This window comes from Pleurodeles waltl, chromosome 12 (genome assembly GCF_031143425.1).
Source record: "Pleurodeles waltl isolate 20211129_DDA chromosome 12, aPleWal1.hap1.20221129, whole genome shotgun sequence".
NCBI lineage: Eukaryota > Metazoa > Chordata > Amphibia > Caudata > Salamandridae > Pleurodeles > Pleurodeles waltl.
Window position 1 is genome coordinate 693,676,327 of NC_090451.1, and position 20,257 is coordinate 693,696,583.

General features: G+C 44.1%; 1 protein-coding gene across 1 annotated transcript in view; it reads left to right on the forward strand.

Annotated features, from left to right (window-relative positions):
• Window positions 1–3,795: 3,795 nt before the first annotated feature.
• LOC138266856 (beta-1,3-galactosyltransferase 5-like) overlaps window positions 3,796–20,257 on the forward strand; it is a 36,975-nt gene continuing 20,513 nt past the window's right edge. The window contains exon 1 of the mRNA XM_069215557.1: window positions 3,796–4,026. The gene's annotated coding sequence lies outside the window, so the exon portion shown is untranslated. The remainder of the gene's footprint in view (window positions 4,027–20,257) is intronic.

Here is a 20,257-nt window from a genome sequence, read left to right on the forward strand (position 1 = left end):
AGTCATGGAGTTAATCTGAGTGTTTCCATACACTTCTTGAACATACTTCTCTGCTTATTTTGTTTACAGAGAATGGAAAAACGTAAAACAAAAAAACAGGACTGTAATCCAACAATCATTTGATTTTACCCAGGGGGAGAGAACACCCACTCTCATAGTCCACTCACTAAAATATTGTATAGTGAGAAAGTTATGAATCATGGAGAAAAAAAAAAGAGTTCTGTATTGTGGTGTTGGTACTCCTGCTTCACAAAATTTTGGGGGGGGGGGTAATAAAAACAAAAAAATCATATACTTCCTATACCTTTGCCCCTTAATTGCCATTATGTGATAGAGTTGGGCAAGCTACTGAAGGCTTGAGCCAGATGCTTGGTTCTGACTCAGCTCGAGGTTATTAGGGATCCTCAAGCCCAAAACACAAAGATTTAAAGACATAGCTATATCTTTTGATTTTAAACAAGAGTGGGAAATAGATACCCACCTAATGGCTCGGCAGCGCAATGTGAAACCAGAAAACCTGAGATCAATCCTAGCTTCCGACTTGCCCAAATTGGTGATCCTAGGCAATTTGTTATTTTACTTTGCATCCTTTCCCTTCCATTTCTCCTATGAGAGCACTACATGAATTTGAATATGTGTACTTGATTTAATGAACTATAATTGTGTTGTATGTAGATCAACAATCTAGGCAAGCCAGAGGGTACACATGATAAATTACTTGCCTCCCTAGTGGCATTGTTGTCAGGGGAGAGGTATGAATGTTTCTAAGCTGATAATTGAAAACTATCTCCTTTATTAAACGCCTTTCAATGCAGTGAGATAGCTTGATGTGAAACTCTTCTGCATTTTAATGAAATAAACTTTTTTGAATTTTGAAGAGACTTTACCATAGTAGACTGAGAGGAGGGAGAGGAGGTGAAGAAGGAAGTAATTGCAAGACGAACAACACCACAGCAGGATGGTTGGACATTGGCACGAAGCAGGATGTAGAAGATCCGGAATCCATACCCCTAACATAGGTAGGCAAAGGCAGACCTTTAGGCTTAGCATATGATTGGAGCAGCGTGCATAGTGGCAGTGAGGAGGATAACACCCCCAGCCCTGGCCAGCAGATGCCAATAGAGGCAGGGCAGAAGTCAGCACACACACTGGTAATGGGAAGAGGTATCTGCAGGCTAAACTAAGCCAAACAATTAGCGTAGCTGGGAACGTGACTCCCCAGTCGCCAATATGGGGTTGCAGCTACAGAGAGAGACAGCCCCATGCAAATTTAGCAAGGTGGCATCCCAGTACATGGAAATGGGGTATTTCTTTCTAGAAACATTGACACGTGTCTTATTATGTTGCATGCAGTGTATTGTTGTGAACTCCAGCGCACACACCTTAAGGGGTAGCAGCGCTATGCAGCTGGCCACGTCGCACAAAGTGCGACAATAAAGGGGACAGCGCCTTAGCGTCGCTCCCCTGCTAGGAAGGCGGATGGTCGGAAGGAGCCACCATACCTTGGGAGGGTGGTCCACCCCTGGTTTATGGGCCCCCGAGGTGTCAGAAGGGAGGAGTGAGGCTGGGAGGTCTCAAAAGGGGTGACCTCTTGGGGCTGGGGCCTCTTTAGACGCACGCTGATTCCCTCCCACCCACCCCACAACATTGGCAAACCAGGGCTGGATGCATTAGGAAGAAGCGAATAAGCATGTTCGCAGAAAGACTTATTAACATGACTTTCGTTACAGATGAATCAAGGAGTCACAAAGCGGAGTTACAGGGCGATCCTAAAGTGTTAAAATGATTAAAAACCTCCAGATGGTTATTCCTGGAGGCAAAAGCAATTCCTCAGGCTGCTGGGAGCCCTTACGGCGGGGCCTGGGAAGACGTGGCGGCGCTCCTTAATCCCGCAAGGGGCAGTTGGAATCCTGAGCAACTGTGGAGACTGGCCTGGGTCTTGCTCTGACTTGTCAGGAGAATGACAAATGAATAAAGGAGGAGAGTGGTAAACCACGATAAAGAAAAGAGCTGTAAGAATCTAAGTACGCTGGTGCAAAGAACACCAGACGGAACAGCTCTAGCTTTCTCAGGATGGGTATCGGACAGCTTTAACGAACTCATCTCCGACACCAGGATCGCCCGTAAGCTAACCCAACCTGTGTAATCAATAAACTTGCGACATGTTATACCCACAATTGGTGTCCTAGGTGTCTTATTATGTTGCATGCAGTGTATTGTTGTGAACTCCAGCGCGCACGCCTTAAGGGGCTGGGGTAGCAGCTCTATGGTAATGGGAGGGGGTATCTGCAGACTAAACTAAGCCAAACACTTAGCGTAGCTGGGAAAGTGACTCCCCAGTCGCCAATATGGGGGTGCAGCTACAGAGAGAGGCAACCCCTGCAAATTTAGAAAGGTGGCATCCCAGTACATGGAAATGGGGTATTTCTTTCTAGAAACGTTGACAGCTATCCCAATGTGTGAGTTGCATTCAGAATCATTGAGACTTGAGGTGTCAGGACCCAGACTTGTCAACTCTCCATAATTTGCCGGGAGCCACCCTCTTTCTGTTGACATTCAGCCTCCTAAAAAGGCAGCATGTCTCCTTCAAATTTAAGCTCGCCCTCTTTGCAAAACTGCATTACCCTCACATTTTTAGGGTCGAGCCTGTGTTGCATGCTCTAGCGCATGCATATCGCAGCGAGACGCTTTAGTTATTAGAAAAGGGCTCAGAGCCCTGTCGACGTCACGTCAGTGTGTTTGATTGATGCGTGGGGTTGCCTAGTAAAATCTGCTTGCTTTCATTAGTCGAAGGCATGCATATGTCATGCCTTTTCCGGTGGCTAGCCCTCCTCGAGCGCAGCAACCAAATACAGAAAACATGTGAGGCTCGCTGTTTTCTGTCGGATCGTGGACTACTTTTTCTCTATTTTCCTAGCGTGATTTCGCTTGGCAGAAGTCGAGCGCTTTACACAGTTAATTTCACTTTTTCAGGTTATGTACATAAAAGCAGTTTTGCCGATAGATGAAAAGTCGGGTTAGGAGTTTACAACGCGATCAGCTCTAACATGAGCAAACGCGAGACCCGTTGCATTGCAAATGCTTGTTTTTGTTGTAATCCACTTACAGTACAAGGTGGAAGACTTGATTAAGGTACGAGACTCTTGAGTGTTGACACCAAAAATGGCTTTATATTCTGTCTCCCAACTAGAACTGTCTTTGTTTCAAATATAAGCTGATGAAAGGATTCAACCCTTTAAAAACCAGCGTGCCTCCTATGGACCTACCTTTGCCCTCTTTGCAAAACTGCATTACCCTCAACATTTTTTTGTTCTCCATTCACCACACATGCCAACAGACCCCATTTAGTCAGAAGATATGATTGTTGAAGCCAAAAATGTTTTTTTTTTTTTTAATTGTTCCCTGACTAAAATTACCTTTTTGTTCAATACACACCTATGAGGAAAATAAATTCCACAGGTTTTTTTTTTTTTTAATGTTCCCCCCCGCATATGTATTAATTGAATTCGAATTACACCCCTCCGCATTCAGCCTAACCTTCCTGGCAGAGCCGTCCGACCGCTCTGTGCAGTCCAATGATCCCTAAGGAGTCGAGATCCAGCCCTCGCTTTCCCCGCCGAGCACTGACTCGCTCCCAGCCCAACTTGCCCGGAGAGCTGCGCTCGGGCCTTCCAGCGCCCTCCTCCGCGTCGAGGCATTGGCGGCGCGTGCGGTGGGTCTCGCGGCCCTCCCGGCGGCGCGTGCGGTGGGTCTCGCGCCCCTCCCGGCGGCGCCGTGCGTCGCGGTTGACGCAGCTGGCGGGGCGCGCGACTCTTCGCCTCAGCTCGCGCTTCCCTCACCGCACCTCGGTGGCGCAGCTTGCTGAAGAGTCGGCCCGGGCTTCTTTTAAAAAAAAAAAAAAAATCTTTTATCCTTCTCGTCTGTGCTCCGTAAAGCGTACAAAACAAGGCACTGTTTTTGCCTTTTGTTACTCGAATTTATCGTTTTTTGTCTGTGGTGGGATTCAGGCATCGCACAGTGCCTGAGGTAAGTGTTGGGCCTTTTGCCGTTCGGAGGTGCGTTCGACGCCTGTTTTTTCTGTGGAAGCAAACGTTTTTGTCGTTGACCTGTGATAGTTGGGAGGCTGACAAGTGGAACATGTTACTTTTTAACAGTACATCTTAGTAGATTTTGGTATGGCTTGAAATATAAGATAGAAAAATGCTACAATTTCTTCGCGTTTTAAGTGTCTGTGCAGGCTGGGATAAGATACTTTAATATAACTGTTAATAGAATATTCTGTACTTAATTTTAAAATAGCTGTTCTGTGGAGGAAATCACCCTTACCTCGCAAGCTTTATCACGAATGCTTTTACCACAATGTCTTTCTCACACATGCCGTTGTTTTGAAACCGGAAAGAGAGAGATAGTGAAAACAAAACACGAGAATGTGTTATACCGCTTATTTGCATGTTGCTAGGTCGAAACTGGGGTGGCATGGTGTGCAAAATAATGGGCCCGAGTAATTACCAGGGGCTCAGATTAATTCAAGCATTTCTACCATCCCTTTCTTGTCTTGGTAGGCTTTAGCGTTGAAAAGGAGGCAGTTTTAGGTGGGAGACCGCTCAATTGCCATTTTTGATTTTATCATTTGGTGTTCTGTTGGCATATATGCTTTTCCATACAGGTTAGTACCACGCAGGTAAGTATTTGTACCTTTATCCCACATTACACATAAAAGTATTTTTATTAACATACTTTGTTTTTTAAACATACTTTTTTTTTTTAAAGTGCTTTAGGTGCGGGTAAAGGGAGGAGGAGGTAAGGGTGATTTTAGGGTTTAGAGATGGGTAGAGGATACAAGCTGTAATGGTAATTTTACAGCTTAATGTTGGGTAAAGGGAGGTAAGAAAGTTTCGGAGTGGGTAAAGGTAAAGGCAGGTGAGTACAATTGTAGAGTTTAGGGGTTGGTAGATTTAAGGATAATTTTAGGGTTGGGCAGAGAAAAGAGGAGGTAAGAGTAATTTTAGTCCTCAAGGAGAAGTAGATTTAAAGAAGGGTAAGGATGAATTTGGGTTTCAGTGATGAGAAGAGGTGAAGGGAGGTAAGGATGGTTTTAGGGCTCAGGGGTATGAGAAGGGTCTACGTTATTTTAGAATGCAGGGGTGGGCAAATAGGGTAAGGAAAGGTTTATGAGTGGGTAGAGGTAAAAGAGGTGGTAAGGAGTAAACAAATAAAGGAAGGTGTTTGCGGGTTGTCCCCCCAAAAATAACATTAAAAAATGGAACAGAGAGAAGAGGCAGAGGAAATGCATTCATTTACAAAAATAAACTCATCTGATGAAATGTAGATGCCAGGAAAATCAAAGTTTGAGTGTTCCTGTTTAGCATTTGTAACACTTTATGTATTCATTTGCTTTTTGAAGTTGTTTATTATCATTAGGTTGTTCTAAAAAAAAAAAAGCATAAATATGTTACCAGATCTGCAGGTCTAGTGACTTGATTAATCCACTCAACCTAACTGCAATGCCCTTGCCCCATAAAATCGTCTCAAATCTGTGATCCTTGGCAACTGTTTTATTTTACAAAGTCTCCTTTCTGTTTATTATCACATATGAGAGCGCTTTCAAATATGTCTACTGTACAAAAAAAATCTTAATTTACGAGATTAAAAATGTGCTTCATGCATAATAAAAAATAAAAATAGCCGACATACAAGGTATACATTACCCTTTGCCTCTTAGTCCACTTATAGCATTGTCATGAGGGTGCAGACAGGTGGGTTTCTCAGGTCATGTTTAAAAACTCTCACTTTTAATGGATATATCAATAAAGTATGATGTACCACACTGTCTTTCGTAGATAGCATATTTTCAATTGTAATAGCCATAAACTTTCCCTCTCGTATACAGTTTTACTGATAAAACTATAGTATTCAAACTATAATGTGTGGAAATCAGGTTTCAGTAAATATTTTTTATTTTAACATCAAGTAAAATGCTGTGGTTTGATTTGATCCTGTTAAAACCTTTGTTTCCATCACACTTCAGAATTGCAAAAATGTGCTTTCCTAATTACTAAAAATATTTTGAAATATTTGTACAGTTGTAAGCTATTTAAATATTGTTTTTTGAAGAAAAAAAATTGATCTTCTACAGCCTTTCGTTTTACATTGCTTTTACCCCAGTACGATTGTCAGAAACTTTACTTTTGTATGTTCTTTTCCAGTTAGGAAGGTAGCAAAGGAGTTATCTCTACCTGTGCTCCTTGGATTTTTTCACTGTGTTAGCTCATTCTGTCATTATGGGGGGAAAGTAATCTATTGGAGACCTTTATGAAGGCTTCTACCTCAAAGAAAAAGTCTACTGCTGCATATACCAAAAATGCTTTAACAGAGATAAATAACCGCATAGAGGAAGTGGAAACCATGTTAAATTCTGACTCTTTGTCTTTGGTCAACCATCCACCTCCTGTGCATTCTACTTCTTACGCTGATAAGGGGTCTGGGAAACCTATTGCTGGTATTTTTTGTGAAAAAGTATGGGTAAAGGGTCCAAGTGCATTGCTCACGGTCTCCTAATTCCTGGTTTCGAAGGAATGGTCTTACTGCAGCCTCCCCTTGGTCATTGTTCCTGTTCAAGAGATCTCTCCACCACAGCCTCTTTCTATTACAAACGTACCTTGCACTAATCATTATACTTCTTTTGTAAGTTTGGAGGGTATTGATATAGTTGAACTCGCTCCTGTGGTGGGCCTGGAGTTGCCAAGGGGGAGACAAATAGGCTCTCTGAATTGGTTAAAACCCTGGTCAATTCTGTTGCACACCTCTGATTTGAGGTTATTGACTTGAAGTTGTTAATTGGCTCCCAAAATGTTGTCGGCCTCTACTCCATCAACCAGCAGATGATGACCCTCTTGCAAAGGGTAGGAAATATTTTACACGGTGCCGAGCATGGGGGCTGGGTCAATAGAGCTGGCACCTGTTCGTTTATATGATCTGCCAGCTCACTGCAATCCCTTCCAAGAGTATACAAACTAGGGTGGCCCAGTACCATTTTCATGCACAGAGTCCCAAGGTTTCCTGAAGGGGGAAGTGAAGATCAAGCTTCTCTGACCAATAATGTAATGTTTTTGCTGCATAATGTAAGTAAATGTCTGTCTGTTATTCACCAGGATATTGCTGGAGTGGGATGTATTCCATCATGTTTGGGTGGATTGGACATCGTCTAACTCACTCTGGTCTCCTGCACTATAGCAGACAATCTTATTGCCCTTGAGGTGCGCTTTCCAAATGCTTTACCAAGATCTGTTTGACATTTAATGATCCAAGGGCTGTAGCAGAGAATAACCTGGTTCCATCTCAGCACACATGTACGATCCACTTGAGGTATGACAGCCAACTCCACCCGCAGAATTGTTCCCATTGATTCCCACTCCAAGTCTAAGATCTGAAGTCTGGAATATATTTTCATGGAACATTGCTGGCCTTAACTCTAAACTGACCGATCCCAACTTGGTGACTTTCATTGACTCCTTTTGATCTATGTATGTTGCAGGAAACCTGGTGTGTAGAGCCTGTTTATAGCTTTGGATACACTACCATTTATTTATTTATTTTTGGTCAAGCTGCTTCACACAGAGGTCGGCCGGCAGGTGACTTATTTATGTGGATCAAGAATTCGTAGTTCTCACAACATCTTAGTTTGAACTAAATTCCTGGACAGTCTGTGGCTGACCCTTGCTAGGGGTGAGCTTCACCATTATGTTTTTAATGTTTATACTAGGTCCAATGGGGCAAACAGGCCGCCTAGCACTCTCCACATTCTAAAGGATGCCATAGATACTGTCCCGGGTAATGATAGGGTAATCGTTGCTGGCAACCTAAATGTTACATTTGAACCTTTTGGTTCCAGTTCCCTTACGTTAATGGAAGAGGAAGATGCAGCTTGGATCGTTCCTCAACTAGACCTGGGACCTGTTAAATGATGCACTGTGGCAGCTAACCAGAAGTTGATCTCATCGATCTGCCTCCATCTCAGGGCATGTAGAGGTCGACCAAAATACTCAAAACCTTGTCATGCTCCTTTGCTGCAGGAATGGAGATCTTCAACCTAAAAGTGAAAAAAGCTCAATTATGTATTGAGCAGAACTCTGGGGTTACACAGGTGTTGATGATCTATGCAAAATAGAAAACAGGGTTGTTAGGAGTCTTCTCAATCTCCTGTAGGGTTCTACCTGCCTCCCTCTACCTATGGATACTGACATTTAGCCGAGTAACTTGGTGTTTTGCTTCGACCCATTATGAACTGGAATACAGACGAGCTACAATCCTTTAGAGTATCTGAAAGCGCTTCTAGAGGTTCTGGGCTGACCAGATTGCTTAAATGCACACATCAAATCTATGCTTTAGGAGATCGGTTTTCCCTCTCTTTGGGATACCCCGGATGCAGCAAATTCAGCCTCTCGGTCCCTGGTTAAGGATCATCTGAAGGAGCATTTGTGGCTGTGAGAACTAAAGTCTATAAAGTCTGGCAGTCTGCTATACTTGTTTCTAGATCTTAAAATCATCCCCACATATAAACTGCATTTTGACACCCTTCCAGGGTCTACCCCACTACAACTTTATTTAAGATGAAGGTATGGGGTTTTGCCTGTGAACAGTTTTCTGCTAAATGGGGAAAGACTTATTGCAGTTCTAGAAATTGTCCTTTAAGTAACCTAGTCATCAAACTTCACATCACTTTGCCTTTTTTTGCCCTGCCTATTCCTGCCCATTAAAAAAATGGCTAAAACCTTTGTTTAAGCTTCTGGGTTTCTGCCAGTATGCACTTGCACCACATGTTTTACGTTCTGACACAAGAGAAGTGATACAATTGCGATGACAAAATTCTTTCATACTGCTTGGATTATACATAACTTTTTTTGTCTGCTGTTAAACACCAGATATATTTGGATTGTAACTGTTGATTGACAGGATATTTTATTAATAATTTTATTGCATCTACGCTTTGTGTTTTCGGCATTCTTCTTTTTTTTCCTTTTTTAAATTATTGCTGTAAGAGTTGTATGCTCAAATTTTGTGTACTATGAATTGTATTTTATGGATTGTTTTATTCGAAATAAACAGCTTTGAGTAAATACCAATATCAATTTTGTAGCAATTTGTAAGAAGACATAATGTGACATTTGACCTACAGTTTTGAATGCACACTACATTTATCAAAATAAAAGAAAGATTTAAAGGCATCTTTAATGCTCATTCGCTCTCTGAATAAACAGAGACCTATTCTTTGCCAGCTCCAGCTATCTTGCAAAACCGTGCCATTAGGTCCTAATAAAAAACATGCCCTGATAAAATCTGACTTGCCATAGCAAATAGATTTATCGAGGCCTAAGATCAGATGGCAACAAGCTTGAGTTACGTAGAGTTGTATAATTATACTTGTACAGGAAATGTCTTCACTATTTTAGTATCCTAACTTAAAGATTGCAGTTTACGCTTAAGCCGTTCATGAACACAAAAGATGGTTATAAAAACAGACTAAGGGAATTTAATTACTCTTTTAACTTGCATTGAACTGTGGGAAACTTGAAGAAGTGGGACATAGGTAAAGGTTATGCATTTTTAGGTGTTAGCATGTATGGCATATAGTGCTTTGACAGACTACTAAATGCCATTATATTAATCAGTGCTATAAGTGGAATGAAAAACAGGGAGTGGTCTCTAAACGGGCATGGAAGAGTTGTAATTTGAAACCCTTTCCTAGAGGTGTGACCTATGTAATTAAAGGTGTGACTCAGAGCATTTAAACTAAAATTCAGTGCATCATACCATACAGCATGGCACTTGACCAGTATTTGGGTGCCTGTCAATGGGATTTCTGTTGCATTCAAATATGTCATAACAGCACCACACTTACGTACAACAAGCCAGACCTGTTGGCTTTACTAGTGCTTGTAGCTGTAGGGATGGGTAGAAGTAGAGGCAAATAAGGATGCTTTAGGGTTCAGAGATGGGTAGAAGTAAAGGGACTTGAGGGTCATTTCATAGTGTAAACAACAATTTTGTTTGAAATATTTAGAATTGAAAATATTATGAAAATATGTGTCTTAAATATTACTAACGTCTGTAGAAGGGGTAATGCCCTTCAGAGTTTCTCAATCACTCTGATTCTCTTCTTCACGCCACTTTATTCTGTTTATTATGTTGGACACACCCTCCCCCCCCCCCCCCCCCCCCCCCCTGCCAGTTTCTAAAACTCATTCATGTGCATATCTCACATGTAGGAAGTTGGCTCTGTATGCACTATTTCAAAGTAAGGAATAGTATGCACAGAGTCCAAGGGTTCCCCTTAGAGGTAAGATAGTGGCAAAAAGAGATAATACTAATGCTCTATTTTGTGGTAGTGTGGTCGAGCAGTAGGCTTATCAAAGGAGTAGTGTTAAGCATTTGTTGTACACACAGGCAATAAATGAGGAACACACACTCAGAGACAATTCCAGGCCAATAGGTTTTTGTATAGAAAAATATATTTTCTTACTTTATTTTAAGAACCACAGGTTCAAGATTTACATGTAATACTTCAAATGAAAGGTATTGCAGGTAGGTACTTTAGGAACTTTGAATTAGCAAAATAGCATATACAGTTTTCACATAAATCACATATAGCTATTTTAAAACTAGCCACTTAGTGCAATTTTCAACAGTTCCTGGGGGGAGTAAGAGTTTGTTAGTTTTTGCAGGTAAGTAAACCACCCACGGGGTTCAAGTTTGGGTCCCAGGTAGCCCACCGTTGGGGGTTCAGAGCAACCTCAAAGTTACCACACCAGCAGCTCAGGGCCGGTCAGGTGCAGAGGTCAAAGTGGTGCCCAAAACGCATAGGCTTCAATGGAGAAGGGGGTGCCACGGTTCCAGTCTGCCAGCAGGTAAGTACCCGCGTCTTCGGTGGGCAGCCCAGGGGGGTTTTGTAGGGCACTGAGGGGGGGGACACAAGTCCACACAGAAAGTACACCCTCAGCAGCACAGGGGCGGCCGGGTGCAGTGTGCAAACATGCGTCGGGTTTTCAATAGGTTTCAATGGGAGACCAAGGGGTCTCTTCAGCGATGCAGGCAAGGGGGGGGGGGCTTCTCAGGGTAGCCACCACCTGGGCAAGGGAGAGGGCCTCCTGGGGGTCACTCCTGCACTGGAGTTCGGATCCTTCAGGTCCTGGGGGCTGCGGGTGCAGTGTCGCTGCCAGGCGTCTGGTTCTTAGAAGCAGGCAGTCGTGGTCAGGGGGAGCCTCGGGATTCCCTCTGCAGGCGTCGCTGTGGGGGCTCAGGGGGGGCAACTCTGGCTACTCACGGTCTCGCAGTCGCCGGGGAGTCCTCCCTGAAGTGATTATTCTCCACAAGTCGAGCCGGGGGCGTTGGGTGCATCGGGTGCAGAGTGTCAAGTCTAACGCTTCCAGCGGGAAACGCAAGTTGTTGCAAAGTTGCTTCTTTGTTTCAAAGTTCCAGTCTTTGGTGAACAGAGCCGCTGTCCTCTGGAGTTCTTGGTCCTTCTAGATGCAGGGCAGTCCTCTGAGGATTCAGAGGTCGCTGGTCCCTGGGGAAAGCGTCGCTGGAGCAGTGTCTTTAGAAGTGGGGAGACAGGCCGGTAGAGCTGGGGCCAAAGCAGTTGGTGTCTCCGTCTTCTCTGCAGGGTTTTTCAGCTTAGCAGTCCTCTTCTTCTTAGGTTGCAGGAATCTGAGTTCCTAGGTTCTGGGGAGCCCCTAAATACTGAATTTAGGGGTGTGTTAAGGTCTGGGAGGGTAGGAGCCAATGGCTACTGTCCTTTAGGGTGGCTATACCCTCTTTGTGCCTCCTCCCTGAGGGGTGGGGGGCACATCCCTATTCCTATTTGGGGAATCCTCCATCTGCAAGATGGAGGATTTCTAAAAGTCAGAGTCAGCTCCGCTCAGGACACCCTAGGGGCTGTCCTGACTGGCCAGTGACTCCTCCTTGTTTTTCTCATTATCTCTCCTGGACTTGCCGCCAAAAGTGGGGGCTGTGTCCAGGGGGGGCGAGCATCTCCACTAGCTGGAGTGCCCTGGGGCATTGTAACACGAAGCCTGAGCCTTTGAGGCTCACTGCTTGGTGCTACAGTTCCTGCAGGGGGGAGGTGTGAAGCATCTCCACCCAGAGCAGGCTTTTGTTTCTGTCCTCAGAGAGCACAAAGGCCCTCACCACATGGGGTCGGAAACTCGTCTCTCAGCAGCAGGCTGGCACAGACCAGTCAGTCCTGCACTGAACAATTGGGTAAAATACAGGGTGCATCTCTAAGATGCCCTCTGTGCGCATTTTTTAATAAATCCAACACTGGCATCAGTGTGGGTTTATTATTCTGAGAAGTTTGATACCAAACTTCCCAGTATTCAGTGTAGCCATTATGGAGCTGTGGAGTTCATTTTTGACAGACTCCCAGAACATATACTCTTATGGCTACCCTGCACTTACAATGTCTAAGGTTTTGCTTAGACACTGTAGGGGCATAGTGCTCATGCATCTATGCCCTCACCTGTGGTATAGTGCACCGTGCCTTAGGGCTGTAAGGCCTGCTAGAGGGGTGACTTACCTGTGCCACCAGCAGTGTGAGGTTGGCATGGCACCCTGAGGGGAGTGCCATGTCGACTTAGTCATTTTCTCCCCACCAGCACACACAAGCTGGCAAGCAGTGTGTCTGTGCTGAGTGAGGGGTCCCTAGGGTGGCATAAGACATGCTGCAGCCCTTAGAGACCTTCCCTGGCATTAGGGCCCTTGGTACCAGGGGTACCAGTTACAAGGGACGTACCTGGGTGCCAGGGTTGTGCCAATTGTGTAGACAATGGGACATTTTAGGTGAAAGAACGCTGGGGCCTGGTTAGCAGGGTCCCAGCACACTTCTCAGGCAAAAAGTGGGGGTAACTGCAACAGGGAGCCATTTCTTTACATCACACCTCCCCGCAATTGAAATTTGCGCATGTGCATCCATCATTCTGTTTGATCCTCCGAGGCACCATGGACTGAATGTTCATTTACTCTGCAAACCGTTAGGATCCACTCCTATGTACTGTGAGAAACTCCCACAGCCTTCTGCCTCCTCTGCAGTGCTGTCAACCATGCCCCCTCATGGACAGACACCCACAACTTGAACCCACCTAGAAAACTAGAGGGAACTCAGTTCAAAGTATGCACTAGACGGGGGCATGGCTACAGCATCGATGATGATGATGGCGGGCGAAGCTCTGCAGCTTGTGCCCCAATCCTGCCTACATTACCCCCGAGGACATGGTGGGCAGTTCTGTGGAGACCCTTGGTGGCCTTCATGCTCTGAACTCTTGGAGATTGGGTGAATGTGCAGTGAGGGGCAGCAGACTGCAGCTGTGGCTGTGATGATCTTGGGCCCACGTGCAGAACTTAGGGCCTGATTTATACTTTTTAGTGCTGGATTTGCATCATTTATTTGACGCAAAAGTGGCACAAATACACAGCATAATTGAATTGTGTAAGTTTGCGTCGCTTTTGCGTCAAAAATGATGCAAATGCGGTGCTAAAAAAAAAAATATAGATCAGGCCCTTAGTGCCTGACGACTGGTATGGAAGATGGTTGAAGCGGCCTCACTTCATGAGCATTTGGCTTGCGGACAGAGAGCTGCTGGACTGGTTGCTGCTTTCCTCTTGGACAGGACCAGTAGACGGCAAGAGTAAGCCCCAGGTGTGGGCTGGAGGGGTGGACCCTTGTGGTGACCCAGTTTTGACGTGGCGCTGTCTTTCTGGCCTCCTTTGCGGGGGGCCCCTGAGGTGCCTCAGGTAGCCTTCTACTGTAGACTTCACAGAATTGGGCTGGTGTACTGTGCTTGCTGCTCCATTGGTACTTGGGGATAAGTACTTAAAAGCACATTCTCGTTTTTGAGTTCTACCTATTTTGAGGTCTGCCGGTGGATCTACCTGGAATAGACTAGCAGAGAACCCCCTCTTCTGGTGTGAAACCACTAGTGCCTACAGGGATTGTAGCACTGGATGGCTGAGACTGGTGTTAGTTTTAGATGCCCTGTTGGTGCATGTGGTAGTCCTGCCTCTCAAAAGGTAGTTCAGGTTCCAGGAGTATAGGGTTTGTGGGGTGGGGAATTTCTAGATATTATGTTGGTTGCTGCTACTGTTTTCTTTTCAGTGGGGACACGGTAGGTGTCTCAGGTGGGACCCAGATGATGAAGCATGCCACCAACTTGGTTGTTGGGTGAGTAGTCTTTTTAACATAACCTAAGTGTGTTTCTTTTCACAATTTTAGTGTTCGGAACATCACAGAAGTACGTGGACACGTCAAAATTATATATTACAAATCTACCTGTGTTTGAGGGGGAGGGGGCACCTATGTTTTTAGTTCCGGGTGCGGCCTTCATCTAGGGAAACCTACCAAACCCAGACTTTTTAAAAACTAGACACCCCAAGGATTCCAGGGAGGTGTGGCTTGCATGGATCCCCCAACATTTTCTTACCCAGACTCCTCTGCAAACCTCAAAATTTGCTTAAAAAAGCAAATTTTCCTCACTTTTCTTTGCAGGATCACCGCTCCTGCACAAATTTCCTACTCCCCAGCGTTCCCCTCAGTCTCCCACGTAAAATGATAACCTCACTTGTGTGGGTCCCCAAAGCAGAGTCAACCTAAAGATGTATAAAAGAAAAATATGTGCTTATCAACTTGGTGTGCTATCCCCTCAATCTCTACAAGTTTTTGGCCTTTTTCTGTTGCAGGCACCTGGACCCCCACACAAGTGAGGTATCATTTTTATCAGGAGACTTGGGGGGAACGCTGAATGGAATGAAAATTGTGGCTCCTCTCAGATTCCAGAACTTTCTGTCACCGAAATGTGAGGACATTTTCTTTTTGGCCAAATTTTGAGATTTGCAAATGATTCTGTGTAACATAACCTGGTGAGAGCCCCACAAGTCACCCCAATCTTGAATTCCCCTAGGGGTCTAATTTAAAAAAAAAATGCACAGGTTTGGTAAGTTTCCATAGGTGCCGGCTGAACTAAAGGCCAAAATCCACAGCTAGACACTTTGCAAAAAACAGCTCTGTTTTCTTTAGGAAAATGTGATGTGTCCACATTGTGTTTTGGGTCATTTCCTGTCAAGGGCACTAGGCCCACCCACAAAAGTGAGGTACCATTTGTATTGGGAGACTTGGGGGAACGCTGGGTGGAAGGAAATTTGTGGCTCCTCTCAGAATCCAGAACGTTCTGTTACCGAAATGTGAGGAAAAAGTGTTATTGTGGCCAAATTTTGAGGTTTGCAAATGATTCTGGGTAACAGAACCTGGTGAGAGCCCCACAAGTCACCTCCTCTTGGATTCCTGTTTTGCTTTCCTTCTCTTATGACCGAGCTTACAAAACTTCTCTGGAATGCACGTCTTAGTTTAAAGAAGACATTTATTGTTATTATTACTTCACCACGAAGTTCCTGAAAGACGCAATTAGTAGGTTGGGAGCACACGTTCAAAAGTAGTTGCAGCAATGAAAGCAAAATATATCCAAGTACTTCTCAGTTGCAATGTACACAGCAAATACATGTGATTATATTATAGCATAACTTCAAAGCAAAGCATAAAAGTCAAAATTGCATCACTGTAGGGCATATCACTCCGCTTCATCTTTCTAAGGTCTGCAAGTTGATGACTCCGGTTCAACTTCAAGAAAGAGATTTTCTACCCAAACGGGAGACAGGCAACTGACGTCTGTTCCTGTCTGAAGTCAAGATCTTTCTCCCCCTCGCTGTTGCCCAGGGCCATAGTTAAGAAGCAAACTCAGTGTGAGAACGAATAAACTTGGAGAGTGGCCAATTCTCCAAACTTCACTCGTTCCCAGACAGGATTTAGAGGTAAACACAAAATCTACGCTCTCTTATCAGCTAGGGTTTGGTGTGAAAAACACAGCTTGGTCTATCATGTGGAAAAACACAGCTTGGAAAAACTCAGCTCATCTGCAATGTCTAACTCCATGTTAAAGCCAATAGGCAGCTAACCTAAATACCAAATGGAATGTCTAATGCCATGTTAAAGCCAATAGGTAGCTAAACTGAATAATGTGCTTCTGGTGAACTTTGAGCAACTACTATGCCCAGTGGTGAAACACAAAGTCATTGGTCAAACACAATTAATAGCATAACCATTCCCCTAGGTGCCTACTTTTCAGAAAAAAATGCACAGGTTTGGTAGGTTTCCCGAGGTGCCGGCTGAGCTGGAGGCCAAAATCCACAGGTAGGCACTTTGCAAAAATCAGCTCTGTTTTCTTTGGTAAAATATGATGTGTCCAGGTTGTGTTTTGGGGCATTTCCTGTTGTGGGCACTAGGCCCACCCACACAGGTGAGGTACCATTTTTAGCGGGAATCTTGGGGGAACGCTGGAGGAAGAACATTTGTGGCTCCTCTCAGATTCCAGAACTTTCTGTCACCAAAGGGTAAGGAAAAAGTTTTTTTTTTTTTTTTTGCCACCTTTTGAGGTTTGCAAAAGATTCTGGGTAACAGAGCCTCGTGAAAGCCCCACAAGTCACCCCATCTTGGATTCCCTTAGGTGTCTAGTTTTCAGAAATGCGCATCTTTGGTAGGTTTCCCTGGGTGCCGGCTGAGCTAGAGGCCAAAATATACAGGTAGGCACTTAGCAAAAAACACGTCAGATTTCAATGTAAAAATGTGATGTGTCCATGTTGCGTTTCCTGTCGCAAGCATTAGCCCTACCCACGCAAGTGAGGTACCATTTTCAACGGGACACTTGGGGGAACACAGAATAGCAAAACAAGTGTTATTGCCCCTTGTTTTTTTTTACATTTTTTCCTTCCAATGTAAGACAGTGTATTTATAAATAAAAAAAAAAAAAAAAAAAAAAAAAAAGTCTATTTGAGAACTGCCCTGGAATTCACATGCTGTATGGGCACCCCGGAATTCAGAGATGTCCAAATAACCACTGCTTCTCAATACTTTATCTTGTGCCCATTTTAGAAACACAAAGGTTTTCTCTACACCTATTTTTCACTCTTTATATTTCATCAAATGAATAACTGTATACCCGGTATAGAATGAAAAACCATTGCAAGGTGCAGCTTATTTATTGGCTCTGGGTACCTAGGTTTCTTGATGAACCTACAAGCCCTATATATCAATTTCAATATTTTTTCTTTTCAGCTGTAATTTTCTAGGATCTACACAAATTACCCGTTGCTGAATTCAGAATTTTGTCTACTTTTCAGAAATGTTTAGCTTTTCGCGATCCAGCATTGGTTTCACACCCATTTCTGTCACTAACTGGAAGGAGGCTGAAAGCACAAAAAAAATCATAAACATGGGCTATGTCCCAGCAAAATGTGTTGAATATTTGGATTTTCTGATTCATGTCTACCTGTTCCTGAAAGCTGGGAAGATGGTGATTTCAGCGCTGCAAACCCTTTGTTTATGTAATTTTCAGGGGGGGGGGGGGAACACAAGCTGCCTTCTGCAGCCCTTTTTTTCCTTTAAAAAGAACAACAAAATATTCACTGTATTTTGGCTAATTTCTTGGTCTCCTTCAGGAGATCCCATAAACTCTGGGTACCTCTAGAACCTCTAGGATGTTGGAAAAAATGCTGCATATTTGGCATGGGTAGCTTATGTAGACAAAATAGCAAAAAAATGGCATGGCACCTGAGGGGGAAAAGGCCTGGCAGCGAAGGGGTTAATTCGCTGAACCACTATTGCCCTTTAGTGAAGCCCTTATCGATGTCCTGCTGGGTAGCTAGTCCAAACCCAGCATATGGGCTCCTGTGAACAGGACTATTGCTACCGTCATTGCTCTGCACCGGGTGACCCAAGTAGTGCAACACCCCACTCCCGAGAGCTTGGTTATCCAAGCCTCCACTTACCAGGGCACATACCCTTACGCACCCCAGGATAGAGAATCCAAGAGGCTGGGCACAGTTGGCAAGATGTTTTTTTCCGCCAGCCTGACATTGTGGTCCATGAACACTGCATGCCTTTTGGGCCGTTATTCCCACACACTGTGGGATACAGTTGCGTAAGTGCTGACCCAGTTGTCGGAGGAGGCCCGGGCTGTACTTTCCCAAACAGTTGGTGATGGCGAAGCAAAGTTCACAATCCAATGTGGACTGAACACGACCCATAAACTGGGCAGAGCTTTTGCATTGACAGTGGCCCTTAGGTGCACGCCTGGTTGAGAACGTCCTGATTTTTGGGGGATGTTCAAGCCAATCTTATGGATATGCTCGTTGATTGCATCTATCTCTTCCTAGAAAAAGCAGACTCAGCACTTCAAGAATTTTTGTGCTACTGCAAGGAGCTTGGGTGTTGCGGCAACCCCTCATCTACATTAGTCTTCTTTTTACCCCTTTTGTGGCTGCGGAAGAGGCACCCAGCCACGTCCGTTCCCCTACAGCCACATTGCTTTGCATGCTTCCCAGTCTCTGTGTGACCAAGGACATGGGATCCACCGTTCTCATGAATCAGGTAGCCAGCAGTCTAGCCAGTCTGCCGCCCTCCCTCCCCTCTGCAGCTGCCTCCAAACCCTCCTAGTCTGACACTTCCTCATCAGGGACAAAGTGGAGGCAGAATTCACCATCACCTGCTCCGCTGACAGTCCGTCACGTCAGAGTGGTGGGTTTTTTCAGATAGTCGAAAGAGGCTGCTCCCTCCCCTTTGAGACTACCCATCCATCCATGCCACCATCCTACGATCGAATGATGGAGGATCACTTGGCACTTCTCAGAGAGGTGGTTACGGCTCTCTTGGCCAGAATGCCCCCTTGACAGCTCGCCAGAGTACTACTGTCTTCCTGAGTTTCCCGAATCCAGTCTGATGCCTGCAGAATATATACAGGGTGAGGAGTCTGCTGTTAGATCAAATATTCACCATAAAGATGGTTACCAAAGGTAAGTAACTTGCCTATTAATTGCATGTTTTAAAACAAAACCAAAACAAATGGTGCCTCTTATGGCTTTATTCCCTTTAATATAGCTCTTAGGTAAAAATAACAAGTTAAGTGGACACTGCAATTGCTAGAATATATTGCACTTTTTATACATAATGAGTGAATACCCATGTTGGATAATTAGGATTACTACTGAATTTCAGTACAATTTTGGCTAAAATTGCTTATCCTGCATGACTGCTGTCGCTTTAAACATTGGGCTTCATGCAGGATGAGAATCCTAATCTACAGGAAAACATTCATTCCATGGCCGAAGTGCACAATTCCCTCTTTGGTGTTTGAGAAAAACACAATTTTAAGTTCCAAAGCACGATTTCAAAACAGTGGTGGAACCCCTAGTTTATTAGTAGTAGTAATCTTTATTGTTTAGTTAATAAAAACCTTAACAATCAGCTCATTGTGTACAATATATAAAATTCTATAAAATCCTTTCAAACACCTAATTATAATCATATTAAACGTTAAAATTATTTGATCATGTCAATTAAAGGTGTGTCCTTGATAGCAGATTTACGTTAGTGGTGTGGATGGTCAAAAATTTGCTAAATCTACAGATTCACTGCGGATCATGAGGGTCAAACATTGACATCACTGCTGGCCGACAAGAACGAGTCCCATTCCTCTCAAAAACTGGTTTTAACAGTTGTCGACGTGCTTCTTTTAAGGCTGGGCAAATACGAATCAAGTGAACCATGTCTACCTTGGGGCCTTTACATAACCTACAGGAAGATTCTCCTCCGTTCTTCCACAACGGTTGGTCTGCTCTAGATTGTAGAGCTCCTAAACGAAGAGCCAGCAAACGATGCTTGATATGTAGTGCGAAGGTTGAGATCAGATATTGTGATGGCGCCAAGATAGTATAAGTGTGCATGAGAAGCCAGGGTTGTGAGCGTTGTGCAAACTTGAATTTATCATCTAAAGTGGACTGCAATCCTATTTCCTTTTTTAGCGCTCAACACAGTAGTGGATATGAGATTTATTTTTAGTTTATTTTAGATTAGGGTATAGCATGGCCTGTTTTATGCGTCCATTTTTTAGATTTATCTGGCTCCTCTTAAGGTGCCATTTCATACCACTGCAGTGGTGTTTTCTGGAAATAAATGCTTCAACCATAATATCTGTTCAAACTGGATTGTGTAGTCTGAGTCATTCATAATGAAACTTCAAGCTATCTATCTCAGAAGCTATGCATTACAGGTAGTCTTAGCAATCATGAGAGCTTTTGACCTGCTTTTGCAAAAACCCCCACCTTTCATAAGCAAATAACACTAAAACAATGCTTCTCGTAGGCAGCTCCAAAGTAGGGACCT